The 10,815-nt window shown below is 55.5% G+C and overlaps 1 pseudogene; it reads left to right on the plus strand.

Annotated features, from left to right (window-relative positions):
- The first annotated feature begins 704 nt into the window (after nt 1-704).
- LOC133361708 (endothelin receptor type B-like) lies at nt 705-10,149 on the plus strand (annotated as a pseudogene).
- The last annotated feature ends 666 nt before the right edge of the window (nt 10,150-10,815 follow it).

Here is a 10,815-nt window from a genome sequence, read left to right on the forward strand (position 1 = left end):
GCTTTTATTATTTAACAAACTCCGTCTGTTGTTGAATCCTCAGAGCAGCCGCGCCGAGGGGCGGGGGGGGTGGCAGGAGGGGGAGGGGCGATGGGGGAAGGGGGGGCACGGGGGGGGGCACGGGGGGGGGAGGGGCGGGGGGGGGGTGGCAGGAGGGGGAGGGGCGATGGGGGAAGGGGGGGGGGCACGGGGGGGGGGAGGGGCGGGGGGGGGCAGGAGGGGGAGGGGCGATGGGGGAAGGGGGGGGCACGGGGGGGGGAGGGGCATCTCGGACAGTAACATTTAATTAAAGCGTGGGGGGGGGGTTGATTTAAAGTTTTCGTGACTTCAGGGATTCATCTTATTGGTTCTTTCGGTAAAGTCACGTAGAAGGGAAGTAATAAAATAATAAAAATAAAACTTTACAATACAGTAGTAAAATAAAAATAGTAAAAATAATTAAATAATAATAAAATACTTTTTTTTATAGTTGTCTTTTTATTATTTTATTATTTCCCTTCTACGTGACTTCACCGAAAGAGCCAAGAAGATGAAAGCGTGGGGGTTTTTTTTATATTTCTAAAAAAAAATTTGTTCACCCGGAAGCTGCACGCCAAGTGAACTTTGCCCCGGGAGGATCAGCAGCAGCAGGAGCAGGAGGAACACGTGGACACGAGTTCACACCCAGCGTGACCACACACACGCACACCGCCACCTCGACCACGATGTCCACCCCTAGGAGGCTCACGTCCACCTTCTTGTGCCTCTCCCTGGCCACCCTGGTCGGCTTGGTCTCGGTACACGGCCAAGGAACCCCACCGTCTCTTGCACCCTTAGAGCAGTCCCAGTGGACAGACGCCCAGACCATGACCAGTCCAGCGATGGCCTCGTCCTCTCCTCCTCCTCCTCCGTCTTCCTCCTCCTCCTCCTTCTCGGCGTCCCCACCGGGACCCAGAGCTGGCGGGAGGCCGCCCCCGTGCCTGGCGCAGAGCGGCGTGGGCCGCGTCTTCAAGCGCGTCAACGCGGCCGTGGCGAGCGTCGTCTTCCTCGTGGGGAGCGTCGGCAACTCGGCGCTGCTGCTCGTCGTCTACGGGGACAAGTCGATGATGCGCGACGGGAGCAGCGTCCTCATCGCCAGCCTCGCTCTGGGAGACCTCCTCTACATCGTCCTAGACATGCCCATCAACGTGTACAAGGTGAGGAGGGGGGGGGGGGTAGGACGCGCGCACGTGGTGCGGTGTCAATAACAACGCGAGTTCTTAGCCTCGTGCTGCTGCTGCTGGCTGGATTTGAAGATTTCGTGACCGCAAGGAATCATACTCGTGGGTTTTTTCGGTAAAGTCACGTGGGTGAAATAAAAATGATGATAGTAAAATAATAATAAATGAGAACTAAATTAAATATTTTCATTTTTTATTTTATTACTAGTTTACCTTCTTGGTTCTTTCGGTAAAGTCACGTAGAAGGGAAGTAATAAAATAATAAAAATAAAACTTAATAAAACAATTCTCACGACGTTTCGGCCACAACGCAAGCAGCCGTCCTCAGGTGAAAACCAGGTCCGTCGAGGCGACAGAGTCTGAATGAAACAGCACACGAGCTTGGAGCATATATATAAGCTGGGCGCATTGACAAAGGAATTTGCATATCAAAAGGAATTTAGCATATTTATGGGAAATGCAGGAATGTGATTAGTACTGCATATGCATGTGCATTATGCAGGATTAACAGCATCAAAGGGAACTGCAGTTACTGCTGCTGCTGCAGTTGCTGCTGCTGCTGCAGTTTTTGCTGCTGCTGGAGTTACAACCATCATAGAGGTCGCGTGTTTTTATATTTGCGCGATCTAATCCAAAAAAAATTCCCCTTATGGATAATATTGGTCGCCAAAGTGTACGTGTGTGTGTGTGTGTACCTGTGTGTGTGTGTGTGCCTGTGTGTGTGTGTGTACCTGTGTGTGTGTGCCTGTGTGCCTGTGTGTGTGTGTGTACGTGTGTGTGTGTGTACCTGTGTGTGTGTGTGTACCTGTGTGTGTGTGTACCTGTGTGTGTGTGTGTACCTGTGTGTGTGTGTGTACCTGTGTGTGTGTACCTGTGTGTGTGTACCTGTGTGTGTGTACCTGTGTGTGTGTACCTGTGTGTGTGTACCTGTGTGTGTGTGTACCTGTGTGTGTGTGTGTACCTGTGTGTGTGTGTACCTGTGTGTGTGTGTACCTGTGTGTGTGTGTACCTGTGTGTGTGTGTACCTGTGTGTGTGTGTACCTGTGTGTGTACTGTGTGTGTGTACCTGTGTGTGTGTGTGTACCTGTGTGTGTGTACCTGTGTGTGTGTACCTGTGTGTGTACCTGTGTGTGTGTGACCTGTGTGTGTGTACCTGTGTGTGTGTACCTGTGTGTGTGTACGTGTGTGTGTGTACGTGTGTGTGTGTGTGTACCTGTGTGTGTGTGTACCTGTGTGTGTGTGTACCTGTGTGTGTGTACCTGTGTGTGTGTGTGTACCTGTGTGTGTGTGTGTGTACCTGTGTGTGTGTGTGTGTGTACCTGTGTGTGTGTGTTTACCTGTGTGTGTGTGTGTACCTGTGTGTGTGTGTGTACCTGTGTGTGTGTGTACCTGTGTGTGTGTGTACCTGTGTGTGTGTACCTGTGTGTGTGTGTACCTGTGTGTGTGTGTACCTGTGTGTGTGTGTACCTGTGTGTGTGTACCTGTGTGTGTGTACCTGTGTGTGTGTACAACACGCTTGCGTGTCTGCAGCCCATTAGCACGCTCGGCTATGTGTGGCGTGAAAGCGGTTTAACATACGTACGTACACTTGGATACTATATACACGTAACTATATATAGACTGTCATGGCTTTTTTTCACTTTGTTGTTCTAACGTTCTGACCCCGTGCTCCTAAGAGCTTCAAAGCTCATCGGATTCCTCCTCCAGTGTCAATACATATTCAGATTTTGTTATACAAAGAGAATATTCGCAAAAAGTTAATTGGCTAATATCCAGTTGTTATTCACTAACTTGGGAATATTCTGGCCAAAGTAAAGTGTAAAAACTGTTGTTATATAACAAATAGAAATGCATAGATGAAACGACGATGCCTCAATTACAAATAAGAAATGTTTTACCCCAAGATGGTGAAGTCAACAGCGGTGTTGCCATGAGCAGGATCGCCACTGTCATGGGAATGTGGAATTTCCACGACCGGTCGTGGCTGTAAACGGTACACGGGAGTCTCCCTGTGCTCGTTGCGAGGGTGCGAATTAATCAACTAATTGGCGCGTTGTTTACGTGACAAACCTTACTGGCTGTGTCGGGTGGTGGAGGGTTAGGACACAACATTTCTACGTACGTGACCTAACACAAAAAACTTTGTTGTGGTCATTAACTCGATTGACTTTTACCGCCCCCCTCCCCTCCCCCCAAAAAAGGCCTATAAAAGTTCTTGAGACTTTTGTTGTTGAAGACGGAAGCTTGTGTTGCCTCCGAAACGTCGTGATTTCATTTATTTTTATTTTATTTTTCACCTACATGGTGACTTTACCGAAAAACACCAAAGAGCATGGACCCTTGCAGTCACGAAAACTTCAAATCTAGAACTGTTGTCGTTGTTGTTGATTCTAGATTTGAAGCTTTCGTGACTGGCTATGACGGTCCCACCTGATGACGGAGACTTGTGTTGCCTCCGAAACGTCGTGGTTTTATTGTTTTATTTTTATTAATTTTAATTTCATTTTTTGCCTACATGGTGTCTTTACCGAAAGAACTAAGAGTATAGTTGTTGTTGATGTTTGGGAGGACCCCAATTCATTTCCTCAATTCATTTCCAGAGAAAACCTGCGGGGTGCGTGCGGTGCGTTCTTATCTTTCCAGCTGCACGCCGAGAGCTGGCCATTCGGTGCCACCGTGTGCAAGACGGTGCCCTTCGTGCAGAAGGCCTCTCTGGGCGTCAGCGCGCTGAGCCTGTGCGTGCTCAGCGGGGACAGGTGAGGAGAGACCCGGCCGCTCGCTGTTCCCGTTCACGGCTCAAATCTCGGAAACGCTCAAAGCGCTTGTTGGCGTGAACTTCGCCTGGAGAGGCGTGTTCTTGAAGACGTCGTGCTCACCGCGGAGAACTGTCACGACACGATTCCCAACGTCTTGTCTCTTCTCACAATTCAAGTTCCTAGACTCAACCCACCCACGCCTGCAACATGGCTTCATCCCAGAGGTCGCAATAGCCACACTCCCTCCCGCATGGCCTTGTGGGAGCCTCGGTTATCGATAAAGTAATTTTATTTGAGTTGTTCTTCCAATTCCGTTCCGATGATGTACGTGTGCATGACATACGTGTACGGAATCAGAAGAAAAATGGAAATGGGTTAACTACCTCGCCTGGTATACAGGAAGTCGTGGGTTTGATCTCGACCCTGACGCCTGCTGCTGCTGCTGTCTATTTCCAGTTTGCATATTCTCCCCGTGATCGTGTGGAATTTTTCTCCGAGTCCTCTGGTTTTTCCCTCCAAATTAAGACAAAAAAACATGCGCTTGATTATAAATGCTATTTGGCTGCTGCTCTAAATGTCCCCACGTGATCAGCTACTTCGTTGAGCTGTCGTTTGTGTCCAGGTCGTATACAGCTGAGTGGGCCTTGCCTGGTAACATACAAATAGAATAGGAACAGTCGTAGTACATCTCCAGAGTTTACATTCCTCCTCCTCCCTCCCTCCTCCCTTCTGCTTTTTCTGTTATAAGCAGCAGGCTACAACAGTATGTTTTTAAGCAATTCCACAGCCCTCGGGGATAGCCAAGCTTTGATTCAAGATAATTAAGTGACGGTGTCATTCCTTGGGTGTCACCCAGAACCTCATTTCTCACTGAGTATTGTCCGACTTCCTGGTAGACTGTTGTAGATGGCACCAGCGCCGTCTAGCAGCCACAGACATAGCGATCTGTATACTGGATGTGGTGAGCCGCTGTGCGTACACATTGTTTCAGGTTGCCAAACCGGACGGACGCGGCTGAAGCTAATCCCAGCTTCCCAAACATGCGGCACGTGTCACCGTGTCGATCCAGCTCGCTCCTGCGAGCGAGACCCATCCCGCTCACCCGCGAGTTCTCGCCTCGACAAACCAACCAGCACCAACTTGGCCGCCCCCTCCTCTGCTTCAGGACCCTAAGCGATCGCCCGTTTCCCGCTCACGGCCAACACCGGTGACGATTATTTGAACCGGTCCTGGGCCTTCCCTAGGTAGACTCGGCCTCAAATGAGGACGTGGTGCGGTGTGTAAACATCGCCACCGGCGAGACAGCAGTCTGTTACAGGCTACACGGGGGTGGGGGGGGGGATCATTGCCTTTATCTTTGGTGGCTGCGCAGGTGTAGTAGGTGTAGTAGGTTTATTAAACGGTTCACTCAGCACAGGCCAATGTATACAACACTCGCAGGGGTATCGGCCCCTTTACCCGTCTAACAGGGAGATCCCACAATCTATGTCACAGCTAGCCTACTCCCAGGTCCTCCACTCGAGAGCTAGGGGAGGCTAGTGATCCAGCTCTGGCCAAGCTGGGATCACGGCACCCTGAGTCACCAGACCGGCCCCTTCACCCGTCTCACAGGGAGACCCCACTGTCTCCAACCTGGCTAGCCTACTCCCAGGTCCTCTACTACGAGGCTAGGGGAGGCTAGCTGACCCAGCTCTGGCCAAGCTGGGATCACGGCACCCTGAGTCACCAGACCGGCTCTTACAAGAACATCGGCTCTGGGCTCTGGGGGCCACGCCACTGGCTTGCCCTGGTCACTCCTTAGAAGCACGGCGATCCAGGGGAGTCCCAGGGCCTATCTAGCCGGTCTTCTCTCTTCACTGGTTAAAGCTGAACACTGAACCCCGAGCCCACCGGCTCACCGCCTTATATAGCAACTCCCCCCCAAGGGGTGGTGCCGTGGGGGATCACAGCGCCATTACAGCCCCCCAGGGCTAACCGATGCGGACGTGGATGTAAGCATCTTTCCGCGTGCAGGCACAACCACCCCCGGTGTGTTTGTTCGCCCTCCCGTGACCCCTCTACGCAGGTACCGTGCGGTCGCGCACTGGGACCGCCTCCAGGGCGTGGGCCTCTCCCTGCTCACGGCGCTTAAAGTCCTGGCCATCTGGACGCTGTCGCTGGTGCTGGCGGTGCCCGAGCTCCTGGCCTTCGACACGCTGTCCTGGGAATACCGCAACCGGACGCTCGACACGTGCATGGTCATCCCGCAGACGAGCTTCGTGGAGGTGCGACACGGCGCGTCAAGAACGTGGCAACCACCGGCGTCGCCGTAACTGTGGGGGGGGGGGGGGGGGGGGGGGTGGTTTCGCAAACTCCGGTCGGCACAAACGGGGATGTGAATCGTCACCGAATGTTTTTTGTCCGGGTTGCTGTACTCGTACCCGGCCGCACCAGGGTCGCAAATGGGTACCCGTACCCGTATCCAGTCGTACCCGTACCCAGCCGGGTATGGGTAGGGTACGGGTATCGGGTACCCGATTGCGACCTCTGGGATGAAGCCACGTTGCAGGCTCGGGTGGGTTGATTCTAGGAACTTGAATTGTGAGAAGAGACAAGACGTTGGGAAATGAGTGACAAACGGTTACTCACCAGTGACTCACGGCCTACCCGTACCCGGCCGCACCAGGGTACGGGTAGTCGGGTATCGGGTAGGGTACGGGTATCGGGTACCCGATTGCGACCTCTGACACACGGTCTGTCTGTCAGTCACTCACAGAGACAGGCAGCTAATTAGATACTCCACCAACCCTGTGCTCGGCTATCCCACGAGGAGATTTGTCGCCCCGCCTGACTCTGACGAAACCTCTTGTCTGGGCCCTCGCAGTTTTACGCCAAAGCCAAGGACTGGTGGCTGTTCGGCTTCTACTTCTGCATGCCGCTGGCCTGCGCGGCGGTCTTCTACACGCTCACGACCGTCGAGATGCTCGGGATGAAGAAGCGAAACCTTGGCAGCGCCATCGACGAGCACCTCAAGCAGGTGTCGAACCTCGGGACCTCCCTCCGGTACCGCCGGCCCCATCGGCTGGAGGCCGAACGGCTCCCCGTGGTTGTGCGGTTACGTAACCGATTTGTGGTGGCGGGCAGGAGGGGAGGGAGGGGTCCGTGACGTTCGCTCTCCGACTTTGTCACCGAACGATTCGTGAAACTGCGAGATGTTGATTCGACGGATGTTTGCGTGTGTTTGCGTGTGTGTGTATGTGCGTGTGTGTGTACGTGTGTGTGTGCGTGTGTGTGTGTGCGTGTGTGTGTGCGTGTGTGTGTACGTGTGTGTGTGTGTGTGTGCGTACGTGTGTGTGTGCGTGTGTGTGTACGTGTGTGTGTGCGTGCGTGTGTGTGTGTGCGTGTGTGTGTACGTGTGTGTGTGCGTGTGTGTGTGTGCGTACGTGTGTGTGTGCGTGTGTGTGTGTGTGTACGTGCGTGTGTGCGTGCGTGTGTGTGTGTGTGTGCGTGTGTGTGTACGTGTGTGTGTGCGTGCGCGTGTGTGCGTGCGTGTGTGTACACACAGCAACGGGAGGCAGGCAAGGCGGTGTTCTGCCTGGCGGTGGTGTTTGCGCTGTGCTGGCTGCCGCTGCATCTCAGCCGCATCCTCAAGAGAACCGTCTACGACGAGATGGACCCCAACCGCTGCGAGCTGCTCAGGTGGGGGGGGCACCCCCGAACCGTCCCCCCCCCCCCCCCCCCCTCTCTCCCTCTCTACTCGTGCCCTCCTCGTCCCATGGGAGAATGAAGAGTCAATTGTATCGTCTTCGCGTGAATCAGAGGTCGCAAACGGGTTTTGATTCCTTACCCGTACCCGTACCCGGCCGCACCAGGGTCGCAAACGGGTACCCGTACCCTACCCGTACCCTACCCGTACCCGTACCCTACCCAGACCCTACCCGTACCCAGACCCTACCCGTACCCTACCCGTACCTTACCTGTACCCTACCCGTACCCTACCCGTACCCTACCCGTACCCTACCCGTACCCGGCCGGGTACGGGTAGGGTACGGGTATCGGGTACCCGATTGCGACCTCTGGGATGAAGCCACGTTGCAGGCGCGGGTGGGTTGATTCTAGGAACTTGAATTATGAGAAGAGACAAGTCGTTGGGAAATGAGTGACACACGGTGACTCACCAGTGACTCACGGTCTACCCGTACCCGTACCCGGCCGCACCAGGGTCGCAAACGGGTACCCGTACCCGGCCGGGTACGGGTAGCCGGGTATCGGGTAGGGTACGGGTATCGGGTACCCGGTTGCGACCTCTGGCGTGAATATCGCAGCAGCAGCAGCAGCAGTGATAATACCAATCGCAACCACCACGCCCTGCGCGTGGAACTTCTTTGGCACCGTACGTAGCCGAGCGCGCTCACCGCAGGTGCGGGGGAAGGACGACGAACTGAACGCGAAGTGTTCTTTGCGAAGAGGCGTCGTTCTCAATCTACTTTGCAAACGACGCCCTTGGCAATAGAATACACTCAGCGAGTGTCAAGAGTGGGGTTTGTTTTAGGAGCGTCCTGCTCTGTCATGTTTCACCAATGCCAATGCCCCCCACCCCCCCCACTCCATCCAGCCCCGCGTTTCCTCCAGGGCGTTGTTGTGAACGTCCGACGCACCCGCTACACCCCCCCCCCCCCCCCCCCCGGTGGCTTGCTTCTCACACGGCCCCCTTAACGCGAACAACGGCACGTGGCCGGTGAACGAGCGCAGCTGGATCGCGTCACGGATCGTGTCACGGATCGTGTCACGGATCGTGTCATGCGAGCGGCGTGGTAAACGAGGGGGGGTGGATGGGACCCCCCACAAAACATCGCAGCTCAACAGCGTGGGGAGGCGGGGGGGGGGCGTCTCGCCGGACCGAGGACACTTTGCACTCATTAGCGTAGTTTGCTGTTGCGACGTTCTGTCGCGCCCCTACGGGACAGCTGCGGGGAGAGAGCTTCGTAGCTCATCGGATTCCTCCTCCAAGTCCAAATCAATATTGAGATTCTGATCCGATCGCGATCACCGCTTCACCGGCGTGTCGTTGTCACGCCGCTCGGAGCGTGGCTGTGTTCGTCACGGTTGGGCTACGGGTGCATTCTGTGCGTGGCCCCGATGCAATGTGAAGGTCTCCTGGCTCCTGATTCACAACGGGTGTGTCCTCTGCCGCCATCACCACCACCGCCCCCTGCAGCTTCCTGCTCGTGCTGAATTACATCGGCATGAACCTGGCGACCCTCAACTCGTGCGTCAACCCCATCGCCCTCTACGTCGTCAGCGCAAAGTTCAGGAACCGCTTCAAGGTGCGTTTGGTGGCGTCGGCCACGTTTCTGTCGTCACGTTTAGATCACGGGGGGGCTTCTCAATCGCCGGTGCTCGGGAACCACGACAACAACAACAACATCAACAACAACAACAACAATCACCGCTGGTACACAGGTCTGACGATCGCGTCGCACGTTCGCGTGACGAATTCAAACTGATACGGGTCTCGTGAATTGATGCGTATCTACTACGTGTGTTTGTATGCAAGTATGTATGTTTGCATGTGTGTACGTGAGTGGGTGTGTGTTTAGGGGAGCGGTGGTGTAGCGGTTAGTGTTAACCAGAGGTGCGGGGAAAGGACAACAAACTAAGCACAAAAAGCAGTTCTAAAGAAATGAGATTGTCAACGTGGATAATTTAAAAGTGCGTAGCTCCAGTGGCTTCCTATTATCGGAAGGAAGAGCGTTGCAGACGGCCGCAGAAGCGCGTCTGAAAGCGCCGCGCGATGCGGTGATCCCCACCGCCGCCTGTGTTCGATGGCGAGCAGTCAGAAGCCGCCGCTGCCGCCGCTGCTGCTGCTGCTGCCGCCGCTGCTGCTGCTGCTGCTGTGAGGATGATGAGCGGAGTTGGCGCGATGGGTTGACGCTCACTTGACGAGATCGGCGAAGGTGTCGCGGTTCATGTGTGGCGAGCGCTTTGCGTGCGGCGAGAGCGAATTTGACGTCGCTCGTCGCAGTGCCGACCCTCCTCGCTCCAACTCTCTCTCCTCCTCCTCCTCCTCCTCGTCGTCGCCGCCGTGCACAGTCCTGCCTGTGCTGCTGCTGGGCGACAAGCAGACGGCGCTCCAGCAGAAGGCCGTGGCGGCGCCGGGCAGCCCGCTCGGCCGCAGCAACTCCCGCTCCAGCAACAGGTTCATCGTCACTTGAGCTGAGCTGGCCCCCCCCCCCCCCCCGCGGGATGTGGATGGAGGGGAGGTGGGAGAAGAGTTGCCGGGGGGGGGTGGGGCAACGGGGGCCGAAGTGAACTAGACAGCCGTGGCCACGTGGGCCAGGCGACCGGCTTGGCTGGAGGACGGTGAAAGCAAACGACGCGAACGGCTTAGCGAGGCAATCGCGGTCGGTCGCGTGACGTGCGCTTGCACGGCTTGGCGTGACAGACAGCCAGAGAGAGGGAGGAGAGATGGGGGGGGGGGGGGTGTTTAAGCACTCGCTCGAGCGGAACGAGCGCATGCCACTTCGCCCAACTGGGCTGCTTCCCAACGGCCTGGGGGGTCCCCCCTCGCTCGCTCGCCTCCCTCCCTGTCTCCACCCCCACCCCCCACCCCCCCTCACCACTCGCGTCTCTCTTGCTGAGACGTCGATGTCGCAGCAACACGGCGGGGGGAGCGCTCGCTCGCCAACTGTTGATGCAACTTTATTTTATTTTTTGGCCTTCTTGATGCTTTCACTTGTCCAACTTTGGCTGTCCCTTGGCACGATCAGGCGCAGCGTACGGACGTTGACAGGATGTCGCTGGCTGTGTTCTGGCCGGCGCCGGTCTCTTTTGCAAAGTAGTCGAAAGAGCCGAAGAACCGGGGTAATGTTACAGTGGTG

Source organism: Lethenteron reissneri, unplaced genomic scaffold (genome assembly GCF_015708825.2).
Source record: "Lethenteron reissneri isolate LAM-NWPU_2019-01 unplaced genomic scaffold, ASM1570882v1 scaffold_1204, whole genome shotgun sequence".
Classification (NCBI taxonomy): Eukaryota; Metazoa; Chordata; class Hyperoartia; order Petromyzontiformes; family Petromyzontidae; genus Lethenteron; species Lethenteron reissneri.